The 27209-nt window shown below is 47.1% G+C and overlaps 1 pseudogene; it reads left to right on the forward strand.

Moving 5' to 3' along the window:
- The first annotated feature begins 11338 nt into the window (after positions 1-11338).
- LOC123114845 (putative cyclin-dependent kinase F-2) lies at positions 11339-12787 on the forward strand (annotated as a pseudogene).
- Positions 12788-27209: the final 14422 nt, after the last annotated feature.

Below are 27209 nucleotides of genomic sequence, written 5' to 3' on the forward strand. Positions count from 1 at the left end.
TCGGGAGTTCCGCCGCCGCAAGCCTCTGTAGTCACCAAAAACCTCTCGGGAGCCCGTTTCGGCACCCTGCCGGAGGGGGAATCCCTCACCGGTGGCCATCTTCATCATCCCGGCGCTCTCCATGACGAGGAGGGAGTAGTTCACCCTCGAGGCTGAGGGTATGTACCAGTAGCTATGTGTTTGATCTCTCTCTCTCTCTCTCGTGTTCTCTCTATGGCACGATCTTGATGTATCGCGAGCTTTGCTACTATAGTTGGATCTTATGATGTTTCTCCCCCTCTACTCATTTGTGATGAATGGAGATCCCTCTTGAAGTTATTTTATCGGATTGAGTCTTTTGTTTGAGAACACTTGATGTATGTCTTGCCGTGTTTATCTGTGGTGACAATGGGATATCATGTGCCACTTGATGTATGTTTTGGTGACCAACTTGCGGGGTCCGCCCATGAACCTATGTATAGGGTTGGCACACGTTTTCTTGACTCTCCGATAGAAACTTTGGGGCACTCTTTGAAGTACTTTGTGTTGGTTGGATGAATCTGAAATTGTGTGATGCATATCGTATAATCATGCCCACGTATACTTGAGGTGACAATGGAGTATCTAGGTGACATTAGGGTTTTGGTTGATTTGTGTCTTAAGGTGTTATTCTAGTACAAACTCTTTAAAAGATCGATCCGAAAGAATAACTTTGAGGTGGTTTCGTACCCTACCATAATCTCTACGTTTGTTCTCCGCTATTAGTGGCTTTGGAGTGACTCTTTGTTGCATGTTGAGGGATTGTTATATGATCTATCTATGTTATTATTGTTGATAGAACTTGCACTAGAGAAAGTATGAACCCTAGACCTTGTTTCCTACCATTGCAATACCGTTTACGCTCACTTTTATCATTAGTTACATTGCTATTTTTATTATTTCAGATTACAAAAACCTTTATCTACTGTCCATATCACACTTGTATCACCATATCTTCGCTGAACTAGTGCACCTATACAATTTACCATTGTATTGGGTGTGTTGGGGACACAAAAGACTCTTTGTTATTTGGTTGCAGGGTTGTTTGAGAGAGACCATCTTCATCCTACGCCTCCCACGGATTGATAAACCTTAGGTCATCCACTAGAGGGAAATTTGCTACTGTCCTACAAACCTATGCACTTGCAGGCCCAACAACGTCTACAAGAAGAAGGTTGTGTAGTAGACATCAACAGACCCTCCCCACATAGAAGAGATAGGTATGGCGATATCGGGTCTCCTTGAAGAAAGCCTCTTGAAGGTAAAAGGCTAGTAACAACTCACCGTTGACCTTCACTTGGAAGCTTACGGTGTTCACACATCTCATAATAAGAGAAATCCATCGTTCATGAAAACCCAGTTGGTGCATTATCCCTTCCAGATACGACCATTCCACTCGGTCATACGCCTTAATCATATGAATCTTCACCGCACACCATCCTTGCTTCCCCTTCTTCCTTTTCATCGAATGTATACATTCATAAGCCACTAGGATGTTGTCGGTAATCAATCGTCCTGGAACGAAAGCACTTTGCTCCTCTGCAATAATCTCATCAAGGATCTCTTTCAGACGGTTAGCAAGAACCTTCGAACATATTTTATAGAGAACATTACACAATGATATTGGTATATACTGAGTGATATTTTGTGGATTTCTCCCCTTTGGTATAAGAACAATAATCGTGTTGTTCACTGTGTCTGGCATTTGTCCTCCGTTCAAGAAACCTAGGACAACCATAGTAACATCAGGCCCTATCAGCTCCCAATGTTTCTGGTAGAAGGCCGCGTGAAAGCCATCCCTCCCGGGCGCCTTTGAAGGCCCCATAGCAAAAACTGCAGCCTTCACTTCTTCCTCCTTGAAAGGCCGCAACAGCCGTTCATTCATAGGTTCTGTGATTTTATGTGGCACGTGGTGAAGAACTGCTTGAACATTCGTATGTTCTTGCGCCGTGTACAAGCTAGTATAAAACTGTTGTACCTCTGCATGTATATCCTCCTTGGTCTCGCATACTGAACCATCTGCAGCTTGCAAGCTTCGTATACGATTCCTACTCTTGCAGGCAGCAGCACGAGCTTAGAAAAAATCCGTGTTATGGTCACCCGCTTTAAGCCAGTCCGCTCTCGATCTTTGACGGGCCATGATTTCTTCCTTGTGCAGGAGATTAGAGAGCTGGCGGCATAGATCCTTTTCCTTGTTGGTCGGTCCCCTAAACAGTGAGTTTGACATTTCAGTTTCATAATCCTTACGTACTTTCTTTATCTTCCTTCTAATGTCCCCAAACTTCTTCGTCTTCCAGTTTGTAAGCTGGGTTTGCATGGTAGAAAGAGCCTCCTCTATGCCGTGTAAGCCCTGCAGGCCCGCACCTTGGCGCCAGCCTTGTAGGACGGTGGTATCATATGTGTCATCCTTCTGCCAAGCTTCCTCATACATGAACCTGCGTTTATGCCCTTCCGCCGCCTCTGCCACCCTCTTCAAGTTTATAGGTAGCATACAATGATCAGATTTTGGGCTAAGCAAATGCTTGACAACCGATGCCGATTTCCACGACATCATTGCTGGGTTCATTAAAAATCTGTCGAGTCTTACTTTCACATTTGAATCGCCATGCTGCATGTTATCCCAGGTGAAAGGGACTCCCTGGTACCCCAGGTCTTGTAGCTCACAATCATCAAGACACTGACGGAAACCATCCATTTGCCATTTCGGCCGATCATGGGCTCCAAAGTACTTAGAATTATGTGTGATTTCATTGAAGTCGCCCCCACACAACCAAGGTGCATCACTCTGAGCCTTGAGCCAACGCAACAAATTCCAACTTTCCGCTCGTTCACTTCTTCTTGCTTTCGCGTAGAAGCCTGTAAACCGCCACACTTTATTGTATCCACCTATGTTTTTCACCATTACATCAATATGTTGATCTGAGAAATTATTCAGTGTCACATCTACAACTTTTGACCAGAACAAAGCCAAGCCGCCGCTCAGATCGGCGCTATTAACTAGGTAACATCCCTCGAAACCAAGCCTATTAGTAAGCTCACTAACTCTTCTCCCCTCGATCTTTGTCTCACACAGAAAGACCAGGGCGGAACCTTCCATCTTCACTAGATCGTGAAGCTTTCGAACTGTCTCCAGGTTCCCAAGCCCGCAACAGTTCCATGATAAGCAATTCATTGCGAACCGCGGGGCTGCTGCATAGCCTCCGCGATAACATTTACAGCCCCTTCAACTGCTTTTTTCTTCTTGGAGTCACGGCTGTCATCTCTTGAGCCCGATGACTCGCTCTCCTCGTTTTGTCTCTTCTTGAGTACTGTCTCACTATCCTGCAGCAGTAGAGCGTTGTTACCCCGCCCATGCACATTCGTGTTATCCATATCAACTTGTCGATAAACCGTGTTTGGGCCTCGCCCTCCCCGGCTGCCTCGACCATTCGTCCCCCTGCCTCGAGCATTGAATTGATAGACAGTGTGCTTCACCCTGCCCTCGATTTGTTTTGAGGTGAATTGACTTCCACCCCCGGTTCCACCTCCTCCTCTGCAACATCTGATTCTTTCTGTCTCCCACCATTACCGATGCCCTCTTGCTTGTAGGATGGAGCTCCACCCCAACCCCTATTCTTACTCAGAGAATGCCTCAAAGCCTCACGGTATGGTGGTCGCCCATATTCATCCCTCCCCGCAGGTGTAGGACACATTAACTCCGCATGTCCCAGCAGCCCACAAGAGAAGCAGAAATAGGGCAAATTTTCATATTGGATGTCAAAAAACTCTGTTTCCTTTGTCTTTGCTTTCTCCAGTTGCACCCAACGCATCAAAGGTTCATCCACACGGATCCATGCTCTGAATCTCAAACAGTCACCAAAAGCAAACCCTTTGTCATCCGCATCAAGGGTTATGACTTCTCCAACCATCGCTGCTATGCGCTTCGGCCATGGTGGACACAACAAGTTGAACGGAAGGTTGATCACCCGCACCCATATCTTAATCTTTTCAAACTTGAGCGCCGAGGGACGCGATCTGATGTTAAACCTTTCCAAAACCACACAATGCTTTCCCACCATCCAAGGACCCCCATCAAAGATCCGATCACTGTCACGCTTGTTCATGAAACTTGCCACAAAGACGTTCTCGCCCGACGGCCTAAAATTCAGTCCCCTTGGATTACCCCACGCTGGGCGTAGCGCATCTCTAATGGTATTCAGATGAAGTACTTTCCCGTGCAACACTTTCCCGATCAAAGCATGGAGCTCATCCTCCCTCTGATCTTCCTCATCATCAACGACCAGTTTTGCCTTCTCCTTCTCTGTCAGATCTAGCCTGTCCATCCTCTCCTCCACTGACGCTAACTCCTTCGTGTTCCCTCTCCTTCCTCCCGTGGTGCTCGACTCCGCCATCTATGCTTCGCCCCCGACCCGAACCCCTTCTCCTGCGGCGCCGCCAAGGGTGGGTAGGGATGCAAGGATCCCCCCTTGATCGCCCCGAGCAAGCAAGCTGCAAGGATCAGGGATCACGGACGGCCGGAGGTCGGCGATCAACAAACCCTAGAAGTTGTGCCCCGAGATCGCCTCGTGCGCTGCCCTGCCACTCGAAACCCTAGGAAAACGTTTCCGGGCTCTTTCGATCGTCCTTTGCTACGCGCCTTCTATGCTCCTATGAAATAGGAGCCCCATTTTTCCTTGACTTATTACGTTTAGTACTACTAAGGAAGAACAAGCTAGGCTATGCAAACAAGCTAGGCTATCCACCAATGGGGAGCCTTGAGCATCCGGGTCAGCCTTGGCACCAAGAGAGGCCTCCAGTTGTGCCACCAAGGAGAAGCGACGAGTACTACTCAGGAGAGTACCAGAGGAGTCTGCAGCGGGAGTATGAGATTGAGAAGCAACTGATTCCTGGAGGAGCCAGCCTGGATTACTCTGCTTTCCTCAACAATCGCTACAGGGAGTCGGATCAGAGGCGGGGGAGGCTGGAAATGCTGATTCAGTTCTACGGTGGACGATGAAAGATTGTTTTTGGAGGCTGTGTCTCTGCTACAAGGGTCTCACTAGAGCAGAGAAACTCTGTCCTTGCAAGATGACGATGCGACGTTCGACATGAGGTGTTTTGTACAGTTAGGGCCGTTTTGCGTGGCGAGCACCGACCACTAGTGCAGAACAACACAAGTAATGCTGTTTTGTACTACTACTATCTGCTATGTAGTCTAAATGAATACCCCTATAGACAGCAAAGCCTCATTTTGCAATGGAGCTGTCTTCAGGGGCTCAAAACTGTCCGCGGTTATCTCGGTTTATCAACGGTAAGCCTGAACCTGGGGTATGTAACTGGCATCACTTTTGCTTCAGGTCTTACTTGTAAGACTTTCCTAATCTATTACTGCCCCCTTATATGCAAGAGAAACACTACCTCTGTTCCTAAATATTTATGAACAGAGGGTGTACTAGTTATGACTAGTGTGCTGCTGTCGTTTGAACGTCGGAATTTCGAATGCCCGAGGAACTACCACTGTTGTCATCATAAACATAGAATTTGAACACAGGAAGTAGCAGAGGAGACGAGACGAAGAGCAGACCAGAGCGTGAGGTAGAAAACACACTGCTGTGAGGTTGACAATTTTCTGAACTTGTTAGATGGTTGTACTTGTTTTTTCCCCTTGCGTTTGCTATTTCTCAAGTGAGAGAATTTAGCTTGCAATCAGTCTGTTGATGCCTGTGTGGTGAAGCAGCAGCGTAGCCTCGGGGCTTAGACGGGGAGGTCCGTGGCTGTCCTGGCGTACCTAACAAGGCCTCGCTAAAGACCTTACCGGCAGACAGTAAGGGAGGCGTGGGTTGATGGTGCCAGTGCAGGTGCGAGGTGGGGGTGCCGTAGCTGACCCTGGAGGCGGACGGGGCCTAGAGGGCCGGCTAGACAGTAGAGGCGGCAACTCGAGCAAGTTGAAGCGATGAGGTGTGCGAGGCAATGTAGCCAGCCGTGGGTGACAAAGACCAGTGTTTTTTTTTTGCGAATAGACAAAGATCAGTGGTTACGCCGCCTAGATTCTGCCGTGCACGGATCTAACGTCTATAGCTGCTTTGCGATTCTTGCTACATTTTTTGACCATTTTCAGAATTTATCTGGTTTCATAGCTTTACATTTGTTTTTTTCTTCTCGTTCCAAAGTGTATATTAGTGTCTCATCGTATATTATCGTGTATATTAAAACCGATCCAAAACAAGAGCATCTTTTTTATTGGCACATAATGAAACACGATGATACACACTAAAATAAAGAATGAACAAATATCGAGATAATTTTTTACAACAACAAAAATAATTAGCGTGAATCTTACAGGAACAACAGATATCCATGCACGGATATCCCGTTTTAGATCGAAATCGGACAAGTGACGGCCGTTCCTTTGTGTTTTCCTCTGGCTACGAATCCGAACGCGTAGATGCTCCCGTTACAGTCTCGCCCAAGCCACGCAGCGCGTTGACCTCGTTGAATCGCTGACGCTGAGCATCCCAACCTCAATATATACCACCGCCACCATGTGATCCTCTCTGTTAAACTATGATTTGGTGGAAACTGGCTTAACGCATCTGGTGCGTGGCCTATCACTTTATATAAGGTATCAAGAGGTACAATACAGATACAAATACAGTTGTCGTACAATATACAATCTAACACCCTCCCTCAATCTGAATTGTGGCCTGAGGTACTCAGTAAGTTAAGATTGCGTCTACAGCCTATGAACAAAGGAAGAGACAACGGTTTGGTGAAGATATCAGCAAGTTGATCCTTGGAGGAGATGAACTTGATCTGCAGGAACTTCTGTGCAACGTGTTCTCTCACAAAATGATAATCAACTTCGATGTGTTTTGTTCGGGCATGAAATACCGGATTCGATGAGAGGTATGTAGCGCCGATGTTGTCACACCAAAGAATAGGAGGCTGACTATGAGAGATCTTCAATTCTCGAAGAAGGGACTGGACCCAAATAAGCTCAGCAGTGGCATCAGCAATTGCCTTGTACTCAGCTTCAGTGCTACTCCGAGAAACTGTAGCCTGCTTTCGAGCACTCCAGGCGATCAGATTAGGACCAGAGAATACTGCATATCCCCCCGTGGATCACCAATCATCTGGGTTACCAGCCCAGTCCGCATCACTGAAGACCGAGAGCATACTAGAGGGCGCCGACCGGAGATGAAGTCCATAAGAGGCAGTAGAGCGAACATAACGCAGAATGCGCTTGACGGCAGTCAAGTGAGGCTCTCGAGGGGCATGAAGATACTGACAGACACGGTTAACTGCATATGAAAGATCAGGCCGTGTGATGGTAAGGTACTGCAGAGCCCCAACAAGACTTATGTACTTTGTAGCATCATCAGCAGAGAGGAGAGTCCCATCAGTGGCAGAAATAATCTCAGTAGATGACATGGGAGTAGTAGCAGCCTTGCACTCCAACATGCCAGCACGCCGCAAGAGATCCTGAGAGTACTTCTGCTGAGATAGAGCAAGACCATCTGGTGGATATGTGACTTCCAGGCCAAGAAAATAGTGAAGTTTGCCTAAATCCTTGACAGCAAAATCAGAACTGAGAGCCAGAACCAAACGATCGGTCGCCGCAACAGAGGAGCTGACAAGGATGATATCATCAACATAGACCAGATATACATAGTGACTTCCGGTCGTTGAAGAATAAACAGTGAAGTATCAGCAGTGGATGGCACAAATCCATGAGCGCGAAGTGCAGAACCTAGGTGAGCATACCAAGCACGAGGCGCCTGTTTGAGACCATAGAGCGCTTTCACCAAGCGATAGAGATGCTGAGGGCGATCAGGGTCAACAAACCCAGGGGGCTGACGCATGTAGAGCTCTTCCTGAAGAACGCCATGCAGAAACGCATTCTGAACATCAAACTGACGAAGAGACCAACCTCGTGTGACAGCTAGCGACAGAAGCAGTCGAATAGTGGTTGGCTTCACAACTGGACTGAAGGTATCCTCGTAGTCAAGACCATACCGTTGCTTGAAGCCCTTAGCAACCAGCCGAGCCTTGTACCGCTCAATAGAACCATCTTCATGTCGTTTGACCTTAAAACCCATTTAGAATCAATGACGTTGATACCTGGACGGGGAGAGACCAACTGCCAGGTGCCATTCTGACGAAGAGCCTAAATCTCGAGGTCCATAGCAGCACGCCAGTGAGGAATACTCATCGCTGCTTGATAGTGTCGGGGTTCCGCAGTAGGATCAGACTACGCTTGAGCCAAGCAAGCAGCAATCCATGCAACAGTGCCATCTTTGCGTACCTTGGGCCGGTGAATACCACTCCGGCTACGTGTATGAGGCCGAAGGACCACATGAGCTGGAGGCGGTTCATCAGCTACCGTGTCAGCAGATACAGGCGATGACGCAGGAGACGGACTCCTGAGCGGCGAGGCCGAAGGTGAGGCAGACGCTGGTGAGTCCGGCCCAGGCGGGAAAGTGGAACCCGGCGAGGCAGGCAGTGATGACGTGGGCGATGGGGACCGCATCGGCGAGGCGGGAGGCGTGGGAGGCCTAGAGCCAGCCAACCGCTCGGGTGCCGTAGCGGCTGGGCCAAAAGGAGCCGAGGAGGCGGCCTCGGGACGTGCGCCCACTGCATGTCCCATGCAGCGATCGACGTCGTAGTCAACAGAAGCAGGTTCGGGCGACTCCTGTTCGTCAAGGATCTCGAGGCGAGCGCCACGCCCAGTACCTGCACCGTGGTTAGGTAATAGCACACACGAATATGCAACATCCTCAAGTTGATCAGGCGAAATACAAGAGATATTAGTGGGTGATGACAATGTTGGGGAAGATGGCATATTCAAAAAAGGAAACAAATTTTCGTCGAACACGACATCGCGGGAGATATAGACTCTATTTGTAGGAACATGGAGACATTTGTAGCCTTTGTGAAGAGCACTATACCCAAGGAAGACACACTTTTTGGAGCGAAACTCAAGCTTGCGACTGTTGTAGGGCCGAAGGTGCGGCCAACAAGCACAGCCAAAAACTTTGAGGAAAGTATAGTCAGGAAGTTCATTAAACAACAGTGCAAGTGGTGTCTTCATTTTTAATACTCGAGTAGGAGTTCGATTAATCAAGAAACAAGCAGTGGTAAAAGCATCACTCCAAAACCGGAACGGCACGGAGGCATGAGCAAGAAGTGTAAGGCCAGCTTCAACTATGTGACGGTGCTTGCGCTCAATGGTACCATTCTGCTGATGTGTATGTGGGCAAGAAACACGATGAGATATCCCAAGCTTATTAAAGAAAGAATTGAGGTTGCGATATTCACCCCCCAATCAGACTGAACATGAATGATCTTATGCTGTAGAAGTCTCTCAACATGCAATTGAAATTGTAAAAACACATTAAACACATCAGCTTTGCTTTTGAGAAGATAAAGCCACGTAAAGCGACTACAGACATCAATGAAACTGACATAATATTTATGACCACTGACAGATGTTTGGGCAGGGCCCCATACGTCCGAAAACACAAGTTCTAATGGAGTAGTAACAACTCGAGATGAAGACACAAACGGTAACTGATGACTTTTCCCTTGTTGACAAGCATCACAAACTGACAAATCTTTGGAACTAGACGACGCAGGAAGTTCATGTCGATGCAAAACATGACTAACTATGGGAGACGCAGGATGCCCAAGCCGAGCATGCCAATGAGACGTCGACGTGCGAACGGCGGTGAAGGCCTCCGGAAGAGATGGAGCCTCCAACGCATACAGGCCCTGATGGATGCGACCTCTAAGCAGAACCTCCCGTGTGGCTCGATCCTTAACGAAGAGATGAAACGGATGAAATTCACAAAACACATCATTATCATAAGTAAACTTACAAACAGATAGTAATGGACGAGTGACATGTGGAACGTGAAGGACATTACGAAGGCGAAGACGATGAGAGGAACTAGAAAAGAGGGATGCCTGACCAACATGAGTAATGGGCATACCTGAACCATCAGCAGTACGGACCTTGTCACAGCCACGGTAGGGCTCCTGCGCCTGAAGATGACCAGCCTCATTGGTCATGTGCTCCATGGCACCCGTGTCGAAGTACCAGGCAGGGTCGATCGGATACGGTAGGGTGTACCCACCTCCGCCGGGATGGGTACCGCCGAGATGGCCGGCAGAACTCTATTCAGCGATGGCGGCTTGCTTCTCGTTGCCGCGCCCGTCGTTGCCGATGCCAAGAACATCCCGTTTGAAGCGACGGTGGCACTTTGAGGCATAGTGCCCATAGATGCCACATAGCTGGCAATCGACGTTGGCCCGGCCGTGGCGATCCGTGGTGACAGGAGGGCCACGGGACTGCGGCGATGGAGGAGGCTGGCGACCACCACCTCCCGTGTTCGGGCCAGCGGGAGGGCGAGGTTGGCGATGGCCACCATTGGCAGCACCACGATACGCAGCATGTGCCTGAGGATCGTTCAGCTGCATCGCGGCGTGGCGGGCGTCAATGCATTGCTCGGTGAGAGGAGACACGCATACAAGTCCCGTGAGGACAGAGGCGTCTCACGGCCCCGCACCGCTTCAACCAGATTATCGTAGTCTTGGTCGAGACCTCGAAGAACGAAGTCAGTGAACTCCGTATCCCGAAGCGGCTCCCCGATCGCGGACAGGGTGTCGGCGATCGTCTTGATTTTGTTGAAGTAGATGTGTGCCGAGGAGTCGAGCTTTTTGCACTCAAGGAGCTGTTGACAAAGGGCCGACGCGCGAGCCAAGGAGTGAGCCGAGAAGCTATCCGCCATTGTCGCCCAGACGTCGAGGGACGTTGCAGCGAACACCACGAGTCCAGCAACGCCTTCCGTCAGGGAGGACTGAAGCGCGGACAGGATGGCCTGGTCCTGTGCGACCCAGGCGCGGTACGCCGGATTCTCTGCGGAGACATGGGCGCCGGCGGCCGTGACCGCAGGGATGAGGCGGGGCGGGCACGGAAGGCTCCCGTCGACGTAGCCTTCGAGATGATGGCTGTGAAGGAGCGGTAGGATCTGCGCCCGCCAGTACAGGTAGTTATCTTGCATGAGACACACCGTAATCAGGTGCGTAAGCTGGTAGGGACCATGACCCAGGCCATCGGCAACCGGAGATCCAACAGGAGCGACGAAATCAGCCGCGGTGTCATGGACGGGCCGCGTCACGATCTCAGGGACGACGAGGCGGAGGGAGCCGTGGGGGCCGGGGTTGGCGCCGCGCCAAGCGGCACTAGCAACGCCGATGCAGATGACGGCAGTGGAGGGAAGAACCTTAAGCGAACTGCGACGAGCCAAGGCACAGAGGGCGCGAGGTAGTTGACGCGGCCATGTGGCTAGTGGTGCTGGCGGCGAGGATCGCGGCAAGCTGGGGTGGTATGAAGGGCGACGCCGCAGGCGCGGTTGCAGACAGGGCAGCGGAGGAGGACGAGGTGGCGGCAGAGGAGCTCATGGCGATCTTGGTGGCGGCGCGGCAACAAAGAGGGGCGGCGGCGGCAACCAAGGACAGGGAGCGGCGGCTAGGGCTTTGCGTAACCTAGTCTGATACCATGTTAAACTATGATTTGGTGGAAACTAGCTTAACGCATCTGGTGCGTGGCCTATCACTTTATATAAGGTACCAAGAGGTACAATACAGATACAAATATAGTTGTCGTACAATATACAATCTAACACTCTCCTCGTTTCCTTTTCGGCCGTGCAGCTTCTTCCATCGACCCGACCTTCTCCTCACCCTCCTCCCCGATGGCCATCAAGCGCGTCTTCCCCGGCGACCATCCCGACTTCAAGGTGGACACCAACGGCGGCGCCCCGAGGCTCACCTTCTGCAAGAGGGCGCGCTACTGGAGGTCCACCGACTACCAGGAGACACGTGCGCTCGGCGAGGGCGGCTTTGGCAGCGTCGTGGAGGCGCGCCACCTCACACGTGGCTGGACCGTCGCCGTCAAGAAGTCGCTCCCCTGCGCCCACGAGGGCGCCGGCATCGCCTGCGGCTGCGCCAACGCCCGCACGCTGCGCGAGGCGGCGTTCCTCGCCGCGTGCCACCGCCACCGCGCCATCGTCGAGCTCCGGGCGCTCTTGCTCAACCCCTTCGCCAGGAAGCTCTCCGTCGTCATGGAGTGCATCGGGCCCAGCCTGCATGACGTCCTCCATGAGCACCGCCGCGGCCAGCCGTTCCCTGAGGGCGACGTCCGCTGCATCATGGAGCAGCTCCTCGGCGCCGCCAAGCACATGCACGGGCTCCGCATCATCCACGGCAACATCAAGCCGGGGAACATCCTCGTCGGCGCAGACGGCATTAGCACCGTCAAGATCTGCGACCTAGGGCTCGCGGTGTCCATGGCAGAGCCCGCGCCGTACGGCCAACTCGGCACACAGCGATACATGGCACCGGAGATGCTCCTCGGCAAGACCGACTACGACGCCACGGTTGACATGTGGTCCCTCGGCTGCGTCATGGCCGAGCTCCTCTCCGGGAAGCCACTCTTCGATCGGGACGACGACGCCAACAGCTCCTCGCCATCTTCCGCATTCTCGGCGTGCCATTGTTCACGATCTGGCCAGCCTACGAGTCATTGCCGCTCGCCGGGAAGCTGGTGACGCCGCCGCATGTCATTTGCCGCAACAAGCTCCGTGAGCACTTTCCCGAGGACCACCTCTCCAAAGAAGGTTTCAAAGACCTCAAGGGGCTCCTCTCGTGCAACATCGACAAGAGGTTGTCGGCCACCACCGCTCTCAGGCGGCCATGGTTCGCCAACGCCGTCGATGCTTCAGCCTGATCTCTAACTGCTACTACAAAGACTATTTTTGGGCTTCAATTAAATTGACACAATTGTTTGTGGCAAAATTGGATATGTACCTTTGATTTCATACCAAAGATTTGGATTACATTGAGATCACTAGTGTGCATGAGAATGTATGTTAGTCGAATATATCTTTGACTGAAAACCGACGCATTCGCAGTTGACCACGAGCGAGAAAAGGTGCCTTGTTGGGGCGCTGCGTGCCGTGGAGGACCCAATGCACGTGTTGCATGTCCATACAGGCACGAGGAGGGTCGCACGGACAAAGTGCACGCATTGGAAGATTACCTTCAGGACACGTGTGCCTAGTGGTCATGGTGGTGGTGGGGGTGGGGGTGGGGGAGAGCAGGGCGAACCTACCTTAGGGCCCGTGGCATTTGTTCATTTTCCTTTTTTTGAACTTCCTAGAAAATGAACATCCAAAATTTGGGGGTTCAAATTTTTATAATTTCTGAAAGTTCTTGAAAATTGAGTATTCTAAAAGTTTGAATTTTCAAAAATTCAAAAAGATTGAAATTCCATTTTTGTGGAAATTTTTAAATCTATGAAAGATCCTACAAGTTCGTACAGAAATTTTTTAAAGTTATAGACACACATTTCTCAAAGTTGCTAATAAGGAAATATGCCCAAGAGGAAGTTTGGCGAGGCATTGGACTTTCTCAAAACGCTAAAATAAGCATGGTCTGAATCTTCCGATCGTCCTTTTTTTTGAAGCTAAAACGCCAGTTGGCTTTTTATTCATTTGGCGCTAGCATGTCTGACGGTAGAGAATCAGCCAGCCACCTAGGGATTGTCTCATACATAATCTGAGAAGAAGAAAGTTCTAAAGAATGTCTAGCTACCCGGTGAGCCACCGTATTACAATGCCGGTTGGCAAATCGTAGCTTAAATCCCTGGAAAATAGTACTTAATACTTCAATCTCTTTCAAGAGATGATAACATGACGATTTCTGCGGTGACTCCCATAGACGTATAATCTCCTGGCAATCTGTTTGGACTTCAACTTGATGTAGCCCCATATCACATGCCATGGACAGCCCATCTCTGCATGCAAGGAGTTCAAGTGTCAATGGATCAATTATCCCCTCATACCTTGAGCCTCCCGCTCTAAAAAAGAAACCATGATGATCACGCGCAACAAAACCCGTTCCTCCTCGCACCCGTGCCGAATGTGTAGCTCCATCCGTATTGATCTTGACCCAATCCTCGTCTGGTGGCAGCTACCGAGGGGGACAAATAGGCTGGTTCTTCACACTAACAGGGACCTCAAGCGCTCGAACTATCTCCTCTATGATGATCATCGATTGCGACGGCTGATACACTTGTTCACCATGTGTATATCTATTTCTTGAGTGCCACACCGCCCACATCACTGTAATCATAATAGCAGCATCCTCTTGCTTAAACAGCTCATGATCAATCAGATCCCTGGACCATGTCATCGGGTGTAGCCTTGGAATACGTATATCGAAGAATCGCTCCGCCGCCTCCCAGAACCATACCGCATGGTCGCACTCCATCAGTGAATGAAACAGAGTTTCATTGTCATGTCCACACATTGGACAGTTGGGCGTCTGCTTGATATGTCATCGTCGAAGCTCAACATAATTTGATAAGAAGCCTTTAAGCACGCGCCACCAGAAAACTCGAATCTTAGGAAGCACATTCAGCTTCCACAATGCACGCCATACTCCTTCATCGCCAGAGGATGATCCTACCATTGCCGACAGCTGAAGCTTTGCTTGCATCGTTTGCCGGTAGGCTGACCGGACTGTGAAAAAGCCCGACTTCTCCCAGGCCCATGCCCATATGTCTGTACCTCCTGCTCTCGGTCTAGGCATGGCCAAGATTGCATCCGCATCCAGGAAAAAAATACAGACTTCAGATGTTATCTACGTCCCATTGGTTTGTCTCCGGATCAATCAAGTCAGCCACAAGCTGAATAGAATTCGGCTTGAGTGCACCCATTGGAGTCATGGACGTGGAGCCCTCTATCCAATGATCATGTCACACTTCGGTTGTTGATCCATCTCCCACTCGTTGAATTAGTCCTTTCTTGAGCATCTCTCTCCCTACAATTATTGCCTTCCATGTTTTAGATGCACTTTTTGGACAACCCGCAGTTAGGAACCCCTCATTTGGGAAATATCTTCCCTTTAGAACTCGGGCACACAAGCTGTTTGGATTGTCAAGAATTCTCCATGCTTGCTTGGCCAGCATCGCGTCATTGAAGGTTTCAAAATCCCGGAATCCGAGACCTCCTTTTGACTTTGCTACACACATCTTATACCACGCCTGCCAGTGCATCCCCTTCTTATCAAGTGACCCATCCCACCAATATTTTGACATGTTCGTCGTCAGTTTCTTGCACAGACCTTTTGTGAGTTTGAAACAACTCATAGAGAAGGCCGGTAAGGCTTGAACCACTGTTTTTAGGAGAACTTCTTTTGCAGCGCATGACATCTTCCTCTCACACCACCCTTGCACCTTTGACCTTGACTGCTCGTTGATGTGTTCAAAGCTTTGTTCAGTAATCCTACCCGCGACAGTTGGAAGGCCAAGGTATTTCTCGAACATTGCCTCCCTATGTATCTGAAGGGTGGCCTTGACACCCCTCTTAACTGACGCCCCACTGTTTGGGCTAAAATAAACCGAGCTCTTCATTTTATTTGCACTTTGACCCGAGCCCACACTGTATTGTTCCAAAATGTCAGTTAACCTGGTAGCACTCCTCGAGTCAGCTTTCATGAAGATCCAACAATCATCTGCAAAGAGGAGATGCAAGATCCATGGTGCAGAAGCGCTCACTCGGATGCCCCTATCTATCCAGTCACCATCGTAGTTTAGGAGCATTGAAGATAGATGATACGTCTCCAACGTATCTATAATTTATGAAGCATTCATGCTATTTTATTATCTGTTTTGAATGATTATGGGCTTTATTATACACTTTTATATTACTTTTGGGACTAACCTATTAACCGGCGGCCCAGCCCATATTGCTGTTTTATTGTCTGTTTCAGTATTTCGAAGAAAAGGAATATCAAATGGAGTCCAAACGGAATGAAACCTTCGACAACATGATTTTTCGGAAGAATATCACCCAGGAGACTTGGAGTTCATGTCAGAAGACCCTCCAGGAGGCCACGATATAGGAGGGCGCCCCCCCTACTGGGCGCGCCCCCTGTCTCGTGGGCCCCTCGAGCACCCCCCCCCGACCGACTTCTTTCGCCTATATAATCCTACGTACCCTAAAACATCGAATATCAAGATAGACCGGGAGTTCCGCCGCCGCAAGCCTCTGTAGCCATCAAAAACCTCTCGGGAGCCTGTTCCGGCACCCTGCCGGAGGGGGAATCCCTCACCGGTGGCCATCTTCATCATCCCGACGCTCTCCATGACGAGGAGGGAGTAGTTCACCCTCGGGGCTGAGGGTATGTACCAGTAGCTATGTGTTTGATATCTCTCTCTCTCTCGTGTTCTCTCTATGGCACGATCTTGATGTATCGTTAGCTTTGCTATTATAGTTGGATCTTATGATGTTTCTCCCCCTCTACTCTCTTGTGATGAATTGAGTTTCCCTCTTGAAGTTATCTTATCGGATTGAGTCTTTTGTTTGAGAACACTTGATGTATGTCTTGCCGTGTTTATCTGTGGTGACAATGGGATATCACGTGCCACTTGATGTATGTTTTGGTGACCAACTTGCGGGTTCCGCCCATGAACCTATGCATAGGGGTTGGCACGCGTTTTCTTGACTCTCCGGTACAAACTTTGTGGCACTCTTTGAAGTACTTTGTGTTGGTTGGATAGATCTGAGATTGTGTGATGCATATTGTATAATTATGCCCATGGATACTTGAGGTGACAATGGAGTACCTATGTGACATTAGGGTTTTGGTTGATTTGTGTCTTAAGGTGTTTTTCTAGTACGAACTCTTTAATAGATCGATCTGAAAGAATAACTTTGAGGTGGTTTCGTACCCTACCATAATCTCTATGTTTGTTCTCCACTATTAGTGGCTTTGGAGTGACTCTTTGTTGCATGTTGAGGGATTGTTATATGATCTATCTATGTTATTATAGTTAAGAGAACTTGCACTAGCGAAAGTATGAACCCTAGGCCTTGTTTCCTACCATTGCAATACCGTTTACGCTCACTTTTATCATTAGTTACCTTGCTGTTTTTATTATTTCAGATTACAAAAACCTTTACCTTGTCCTAGGGTTGTTTGAGAGAGACCATCTTCATCCTACGCCTTCCACGGATTGATAAACCTTAGGTCATCCACTTAAGGGAAATTTGCTACTGTCCTACAAACCTGTGCACTTGCAGGCCCAACAACGTCTACAAGAAGAAGGTTGTGTAGTAGACATCAACAGACCCTCCCCACATAGAATAAATAGGTATGGCGATATCTGGTCTCCTTGATGAAAGCCTCTTGAAGGTAAAAAGGCTGGTAACAACTCACCTTGACCTTCACTAGGAAGCTCACGGTGTTCACACATCTCATAATAAGAGAAATCCATCGTTCATGAAAACCCAGTTGGTGCATTATCCCTTCCAGATACGACCATTCCACTCGGTCATACGCCTTAATCATATCAATCTTCACCGCACACCATCCTTGCTTCCCCTTCTTCCTTTTCATCGAATGTATACATTCATAAGCCACTAGGATGTTGTCGGTAATCAATCGTCCTGGAACGAAAGCACTTTGCTCCTCTGCAATAATCTCATCAAGGATATCTTTCAGACGGTTAGCAAGCACCTTCGAACATATTTTATAGAGAACATTACACAATGATATTGGTCTATACTGAGTGATATTTTGTGGATTTCTCACCTTTGGTATAAGAACAATAATCGTGTTGTTCATTGTGTCCGGCATTTGTCCTCCATTCAAGAAACCTAGGACAGCCATAGTAACATCAGGCCCTATCAGCTCCCAATGTTTCTGGTAGAAGGCCGCGTGAAAGCCATCCCTCCCGGGCGCCTTTGAAGGCCCCATAGCAAAAACTGCAGCCTTCACTTCTTCCTCCTTCAAAGGCCGCAACAGCCGTTCATTCATAGGTTCTGTGATTTTATGTGGCACGTGGTGAAGAACTGCTTGAACATTCGTATGTTCTTGCGCCGTGTACAAGCTAGTATAAAACTGTTGTACCTCTGCATGTATATCCTCCTTGGTCTCGCATACTGAACCATCCGCAGCTTGCAAGCTTCGTATACGATTCCTACTCTTGCAGGCAGCAGCACGAGCTTAGAAAAAATCCGTGTTATGGTCACCCGCTTTAAGCCAGTCCGCTCTCGATCTTTGACGGGCCATGATTTCTTCCTTGTGCAGGAGATTAGAGAGCTGGCGGCATAGATCCTTTTCCTTGTTGGTCGGTCCCCTAAACAGTGAGTTTGACCTTTCAGTTTCATAATCCTTACGTACTTTCTTTATCTTCCTTCTAATGTCCCCAAACTTCTTCGTCTTCCAGTTTGTAAGCTGGGTTTGCATGGTAGAAAGAGCCTCCTCTATGCCGTGTAAGCCCTGCAGGCCCGCACCTTGGCGCCAGCCTTGTAGGACGGTGGTATCATATGTGTCATCCTTCTGCCAAGCTTCCTCATACATGAACCTGCGTTTATGCCCTTCCGCCGCCTCTGCCACCCTCTTCAAGTTTATAGGTAGCATACAATGATCAGATTTTGGGCTAAGCAAATGCTTGACAACCGATGCCGATTTCCACGACATCATTGCTGGGTTCATTAAAAACCTGTCGAGTCTTACTTTCACATTTGAATCGCCATGCTGCATGTTATCCCAGGTGAAAGGGACTCCCTGGTACCCCAGGTCTTGTAGCTCACAATCATCAAGACACTGACGGAAACCATCCATTTGCCATTTCGGCCGATCATGGGCTCCAAAGTACTTAGAATTATGTGTGATTTCATTGAAGTCGCCCCCACACAACCAAGGTGCATCACTTTGAGCCTTGAGCCAACGCAACAAATTCCAAATTTCCGCTCGTTCACTTCTTCTTGCTTTCGCGTAGAAGCATGTAAACCGCCACACTTTATTGTATCCACCTATGTTTTTCACCATTACATCAATATGTTGATCTGAGAAATTATTCAGTGTCACATCTACAACTTTTGACCAGAACAAAGCCAAGCCGCCGCTCAGATCGGCGCTATTAACTAGGTAACATCCCTCGAAACCAAGCCTATTAGTAAGCTCACTAACTCTTCTCCCCTCGATCTTTGTCTCACACAGAAAGACCAGGGCGGAACCTTCCATCTTCACTAGATCGTGAAGCTTTCGAACTGTCTCCAGGTTCCCAAGCCCGCAACAGTTCCATGATAAGCAATTCTTCAACTGCTTTTTTCTTCTTGGAGTCACGGCTGTCATCTCTTGAGCCCGACGACTCGCTCTCCTCGTTCTGTCTCTTCTTGAGTAATGTCTCACTATCCTGCAGCAGTAGAGCATTGTTACCCCGCCCATGCACATTCATGTTATCCATATAAACTCATCGATAAACCGTGTTTGGGCCTCGCCCTCCCCGGTTGCCTTGACCATTCGTCCCCTGCCTCGAGCATTGAATTGATAGATAGTGTGCTTCACCCTGTCCTCGGTTTGTTTTTTAGATGAATTGACTTCCACCCCCGGTTCCACCTCCTCCTCTGCAACATCTGATTCTTTTTGTCTCCCACCATTACCGATGCCCTCTTGCTTGTAGGATGGAGGTCCACCCAACCCCTGTTCTTACTCAGAGAATGCCTCAAAGCCTCACAGTATGGTGGTCACCCATATTCGTCCCTCCCCGCAGGTGTAGGACACATTAGCTCCGCATGTCCTAGCAACCCACAAGAGAAGCAGAAATAGGGCAAATTTTCATATTGGATGTCAAAAAACTCTGTTTCCTTTGTCTTTGCTTTCTCTACTTGCACCCAACGCATCAAAGGTTCATCCACATGGATCCATGCTCTGAATCTCAAACCGTCACCAAAAGCACAAACCCTTTGTCATCCGCATCAAGGGTTATGACTTCTCCAACCATCGCTGCTATGCGCTTCAACCATGGTGGACACAACAAGTTGAACGGAAGGTTGATCACCCGCACCCATATCTTAATCTTTTCAAACTTGAGCTCCGAGGGACGCGATCTGATGTTAAACCTTTCCAAAACCACACAATGCTTTCCCACCATCCAAGGACCCCCATCAAAGATCCGATTGTTGTCACGCTTGTTCATGAAACTCGCCACAAAGACGTTCTGGCCTGACGGCCTGAAATTCAGTCCCCTTGGATTACCCCACGCTGGGCGTAGCGCATCTCCAATGGTATTCACATGAAGTACTTTCCTGTGCAACACTTTTCCGATCAAAGCATGGAGCTCATCCTCCCTCTGATCTTCCTCATCATCAACGACCAGTTTTGCCTTCTCATTCTCTGTCAGATCTAGCCTAGCCATCATCTCCTCCACTGACGCTGACTCCTTCGTCTTCCCTCTCCTTCCTCCCGTGGCGCTCGACTCCGCCATCTATGCTTTGCCCCCGACCCGAACCCCTTCTCCCGCGGCGCCGCCAAGGGTGGGTAGGGATGCAAGGATCCCCCCTTGATCACCCCGAGCAAGCAAGCTGCAAGGATCAGGGATCATGGACGACCGGAGGTCGGCGATCAACAAACCCTAGAAGTTGCGCCCCGAGATCGCCTTGTGCGCTGCCCTGCCACTCGAAACCCTAGGAAAATGTTTCGGGGCTCTTCCGATCGTCCTTTGCTACGCGCCTTCTATGCTCCTATGAAATAGGAGCCCCATTTTTCCTTGACTTATTACGTTTAGTACTACTAAGGAAGAACAAGCTAGGCTATGCAAACAAGCTAGGCTATCCACCAATGGGGAGCCTTGAGCATCCGGGTCAGCCTTGGCACCAAGAGAGGCCTCCAGTTGTGCCACCAAGGAGAAGCGACGAGTACTACTCAGGAGAGTACCAGAGGAGTCTGCAGCGGGAGTATGAGATTGAGAAGCAACTGATTCCTGGAGGAGCCAGCCTGGATTACTCTGCTTTCCTCAACAATCGCTACAGGGAGTCGGATCAGAGGCGGGGGAGGCTGGAAATGCTGATTCAGTTCTACGGTGGACAATGAAGGATTGTTTTTGGAGGCTGTGTCTCTGCTACAAGGGTCTCACTAGAGCAGAGAAACTCTGTCCTTGCAAGATGACGATGCGACGTTCGACATGAGGTGTTTTGTACAGTTAGGGCCGTTTTGCATGGCGAACACCGACCACGAGTCCAGAACATCACAGGTAATGTTGTTTTGTACTACTACTATCTGCTATGTAGTCTAGTCTAAACGAATACCCCTACAGACAGCCAAGCCTCATTTTGCAATGGAGCTGTCTTTAGGGGCTCAAACTAGTTTGCGGTTATCTCGGTTTATCAACGGTAAGCCTGAACCTGGGGTATGTAACTGGCATCACTTTTGCTTCAGGTCTTACTTGTAAGACTTCCCTAATCTATTACTGCCCCCTTATGCAAGAGAAATACTACTAGTACTAGTTATGACTTGTGCTGCTGTCGTTTTTTTATACCTAAAAATGCAAAAATGAATTCTTGATTTTTTTGGCAAGAATTCATTTATAATAAGCACTCTTACAATAGGAAAAATAGGATTAAGTGGTTAGGCATTGTGTAGGTACCTTTAGGTACCTGCTCAACCTAGGTGCAGGGCAGAAGAAAGGTTGATCCAGTATCGGAAGGAAAGAAGAAAGAAAAGATGGATTGGGTTGAACCTCAGAGTCATGAAAATTTTGGTAAACCCCATTTTCGGAAATAGAAATGCAATTTAAAGGGGTACCCAAGCTAAATCAGAGCGTAGAAAAAGGCAGAACTGCCTAATTAAATGAAAGGATCTCGAGTAATGGGTTTTGTGCAACATCGAAAGGGTCCTGGTGTAGTTGGATTGTTCGGATTGTTACAACCTCTAGCAGATGGTTTGAAATTGATTCTAAAAGAACCTATTTCACCAAGTAATGCTAGTTTCTCCATTTTTCGAATGGCTCTAGTGGCTACATTTATGTTAACGTCTGGTCGCTCAGGCCGTTGTACCTTTTGACCATTTTTATTGAAGTAAAGGAGAGCTTTACTTCTTCTTTTCAAACCCTAATGTTTGAGCAAAACATTGGAATTTGAAACGCATAAGGACCTGCCACTGTTGTTGTCTTAAGCATAGAACCCGAGCACGTGAAGTAGCGGAGGAGATGACACGAAGAGTAGAGCGTGAGGTAGAAAACACAGTGCAGCCAGGTTGACAATTTTCTGAACTTGTTAGATGGTGGTACTTGTTCCCCCCTAGCGTTTTCCATTTCTCAGTTGCCTTGAGAATTTAGCTTGCATCAGTCAGTCAACTCCGTGTGGTGGAGCAGCAGCGTAGTGTCGGGGAGGCCGCAGCCGGCCCCGATGTACCTGACAAGGCCTCACCTCACCGGCGGAAGGGAGGCGGGGTTTGATTGTGCTGGCGCAGGATGGGGGTGCGGTAGCCTGCGTCCGAAGGCGGACGGGGCTAGAGGCATGGCGGGGGCGGTGGTAGCACAGAAGAGGCGGGGGTGACGACCGCCAACGGTGTGGTCATGTTGGAGGGTGGATTGACTGGGAGAAAAGCAATTCTACTAGATCCATCGTCCATGGTTGCTTTGCGATTCGTGCTATTTTTCATGACTGTTTTCAGAATGGGAAAAGCTTACCGTCATCCGGGTGGATCATAGTAGCTGCATCCGTCACCTCTGCTGCATGACACGCGTCCAATGGCTTGTATGCCATTCTTTATGGAACGCGCTTTCGAAACAGAGAATATGTTTTAGAAACATATGCGGTGTTGCAATGATCTACGAGGGGTCTGGTTTTGCAACAAAACCTCTGTTGCGGAAATTTTCTGCAACAAGATGTCAGTTGCAGAAAAAGTTGCAACAAAACCCTAATTGTAAAAAAAATTGCGACAAAACAGCCATTGCAAAAAAATTCTGCAACAAGACATATATTGCAGAAATATTTCTCCTATGTTGCAGCAATATTTCTGCAACAAGACCCGTGTTGCAGTACTAGAGGCGCACTCAACTCGCTTGATGCGGCAAATCCGACGGCTCGTGAGCCGGCTGATCTTTTAAAGATATCAGCTGGCGGACGCGTAGCACGCCCCTTTCAGAATTTGTCTTGTTTTAAAGAGGCCAGCTACGCGTCGGCCGTCGGATCTTTTTTCCATACATACACGCATACACACATACACACACACTACACACACATACACGCACACACGCATACACACATACACACACACACTACACAAACACATACACGCACACACGCATACACACATACACACACACACTACACACACGCATACACATACACACACACATATTTTTTTACTTATTTTCTGTTTTCTATTGTTTAGATGAATTAATTAATATAACTAGTTTATTTTTAGTAAATGTTTAGTTGAACTAGTTGAATTAATAGAACTAGTATATTTTTAGTAAATGCTTAGTTAAACTAATTGAATTAATATAACTAGTTTATTTTTAGTAAATGTTTAGTTGAACTAGTTGAATTAATAGAACTAGTTTATTTTTAGTAAATGCTTAGTTGAACTAATTGAATTAATATAACTATTTTATTTTTAGTAAATGCTTAGTTGAACTAGTTGAATTAATAGAACTAGTTTATTTTTAGTAAATGCTTAGTTGAACTAATTAAATTAATATAACTAGTTTATTTTTAGTAAATGTTTAGTTGAACTAGTTGAATTAATAGAACTAGTTTAGTTTTAGTAAATGCTTAGTTGAACTAATTGAATTAATCTATCTAGTTTATTTTAAGTAAATGTTTAGTTGAACTAGTTGAATTAATAGAACTAGTTTATTTTTAGTAAATGCTTAATTGAACTAATTGAATTAATATAACTAGTTTATTTTTAGTAAATGTTTAGTTGAACTAGTTGAATTAATAGAACTAGTTTATTTTTAGTAAATTCTTAGTTGAATTAATATAACTAGTTTATTTTTAGTAAATGTTTAGTTGAACTAGTTGAATTAATAGAACTAGTTTATTTCTAGTAAATGTTTCGCCTAATATGAAAATAGGAAATGTCGTTTGACGACGGAAAAAAATTCATTATGTGTGAATACTGTGAAGACCAGAGCGGCCAGTGCGACAGAAATTTTCTTGTTGATGATAGATGATTCAGCATCAAGCTGGAAACCTTCGAATTTGATACAGTAAGTCAAAACGACAAGTCTGTTTTCGTAATTAAGCATGACTTATGCTTCATTTGCCTCACTTATAATTTTAAATTTTCACTATTCTACTAGCGCATCCCCTGCCATGTAAGAATTTTTGTCTTGGATAAGATAGGTTTCAAGGATATGAAAACTATGGAGGTAAAGAGAGTTTACTTGAAAACTGAGCATGGTTATACTTTCAACGTCAAAATATACAATGCACACACGTACACCTATTTTGAATGCAAAACTTGGCAAGCACAATGCAAGGCTTATGCATTTGAGCCTGATATAGTTATCACATTTGATGTTCGTCCGGAAGATGATATTGAAGGTAATAGAAACATATGAGTCAATGTGCAGAAGCCTCCAGTTCTACCATTATGTGAGTTCTTCTCAACTATATTTTTTTCTTTGAAATTGCTTATTCAAAAATAATTGACAACTAATTTCTATTGACAACTTATTTGCATTCAAGCAAACATGTCCGGCGCTTGGTAGATAGGACCTACTACTGTCCCGGAGCTGAACTATACTGCGAGGAGATAAGTCATTATGTTTCATGGCTTGAGGATCTTCATACTGTCAAGACAAATTTTCTTCCTGCACTTAGAAATGTTAGTACTCAAAACGTGCGACCAATAGTGATGGTATTAAACTACGGTCACATCTATTTAGGAATGATGGTAAGATATTTACTATTTGTCCTCAGTGCATATTTTGCATACATAATTTTTTTGCTAAACTTTCATTACTAAGTATATTAATTAAGTACTATACAATGTTCTTCAACAAGGACTCCCAATGACAGTTGTGCCTCAGGGGATCGAGACTAAAAGGTCAGATATCAATTGTTAGCTTACGGCCAAGATATCCTCAGTGCATATTTTGCATACATAATTTTTTTGCTAAACTTTCATTACTAAGTATATTAATTAAGTATTATACAATGTTCTTCAACAAGGACTCCCAATGACAGTTGTGCCTCAGGGGATCGAGACTAAAGGTCAGATATCAATTGTTAGCTTACGGCCAAGATATCCTACATTGCACATAAATGCATTCAGGATTTCTAGAAGCGATGAATGCTTAATAGTGAAAGATTGGAGGAAAATTGTTAACGATCGCAGAGAAGTATTAGGGGGCAGCAATGAGAAGCGCAGCCCATGATTAGGACACAGGTTCATCTGCATGCTCCAGTATGATGAATCAGGAGAGCTATACATGTTCTATGCTATTTTACTAGAGATAGAGTAGCTAGCAGGAGTGATTTAGCTAGTTCATCCTGCTCTTAGTACTTGTCCTTTCATGTCCGTGTTCTTCGTTCTGAACTTAATCTCAAATAGTGATTTGCTTTTGTGGTGTTATATATACATACATAGCCAACACATAGTTCTACATATTACAAAAGTTTCACATTGTTCATCCAACACTATTTGATACAAAATAAAAACACAAAAGTTTCACATTAATACAAAATAAAAACACAAATGGAAAAGAAGCACTCCATCCATGCAAGCTTACGTGAATTAAATCGAATCTGCAAAATGATAAACAAGAAGTTAGAAGAAGAAAAAGAAGAAGACTAGAAGAATACTAGAAGAAGAAGAATACTAGAAGAAGAAGAACACTAGAAGAAGAATAAGAAGAATTTTGAAAAAGAAGAAGAATAAGAAGACTATAAACTTGATCATTTTGTGCTAACATAAGTTATTTTGGAGCTAACCTGTAGGAAACTAAGCATATAAGCTCTAGGTTACTATATTAGAGCCAACTTAGGTAAAATGAAGCTAACCTATGTCATTTTGGAAAAGAAGAAGAATAAGAAAAGGACTATAAGCTTATTATGTAAACTTGATCATTTTGTGCTAACATAAGTTATTTTGGAGCTAACCTATAGGAAACTAAGCATATAAGCTCTAAGTTAGCATATTAGAGCCAACTTAGGTAAAAATGAAGCTAACCTATAGAAAACTAAGCATATTAGAGATAACATAGGTAACTAAGTATATATATATATATCATTTTGGAGATCTGACATACCTAACAAAGTTCAGTTCTCATGCATTGTTCTTCTCCTTCTCCTTCTCCTTCCTCAGCCTGATGCACCATGAGCGGCGAGGCGGTGGATGCAGTGGGATGTAGTCTTCTACCATAATTGGCGTGGTCATGTCGCCAACTGTGGGATCGCCGGCGCCACCACCGGTGCATGGTCATTGTCAGGCACCACCACCACCGCAAGGCCACCTTCAGGCACGACCATCGCTAGGTCATCCTCAGCCACCTCCATCTCTAGACCATGGTCAGCCACCACCATCGCTAGGTCATCCTCAGCGTGATGCCCATCGTCATCCTGCAACTCCTCATCCCCACTCTACTCCTCTTCTCCCGCACTCCAGTCCGGATCATCCTTCTTGTTGTCTATGTTGCTGCCAAAATCGTTGCTGCTTTCGCTACAGCCAGAATCGCTACTGCTTTCGCTACAGCCATAGTCGCTGCTGCTTTGGATGTAACCAGGGTTGCTGCTGCTGCTCTCATTACCTGTCCAAAATGCAGCAATGACCCTTAACAATCGATGTGAGACAAAGTCAAATGTAGAGGAATAAGAAGAGACAGAATGTACCGGCATCATCATCGTCAGCGTAGCGCATGCGACACATAGTCGTGTTGAAAACCTTCATGATGAGCATGGTGGCATCGTCGTCGTACTTGAAGAGAAGGAAGTACCCCAGCCGCAGGTCATAGGCATGGTAGAACTTCTCCCACCCACGAGACAAGTACATGTGGCCCTCCTTGATCACCAACTCCACATCCCACTACCTGTGAAACCCGCTGCCGGCCTGTCGCAGCTTCACATTATTTGGCGGATCTTCACCCATCAACATAGTCGTGTTGAAAACCTTCATGATGAGCATGGTGGCATCGTCGTCGTACTTGAAGAGAAGGAAGTACCCCAGCCGCAGGTCATAGGCATGGTAGAACTTCTCCCACCCACGAGACAAGTACATGTGGCTCTTCTTGATCACCAACTCCACATCCCACTACCTGTGAAACCCGCTGCCGGCCTGTCGCAGCTTCACATTATTTGGCGGATCTTCACCCATCAGCATGTTCATAAAACTGTCAAGCAACCTCT

Source organism: Triticum aestivum, chromosome 5B (assembly GCF_018294505.1).
Source record: "Triticum aestivum cultivar Chinese Spring chromosome 5B, IWGSC CS RefSeq v2.1, whole genome shotgun sequence".
Classification (NCBI taxonomy): Eukaryota; Viridiplantae; Streptophyta; class Magnoliopsida; order Poales; family Poaceae; genus Triticum; species Triticum aestivum.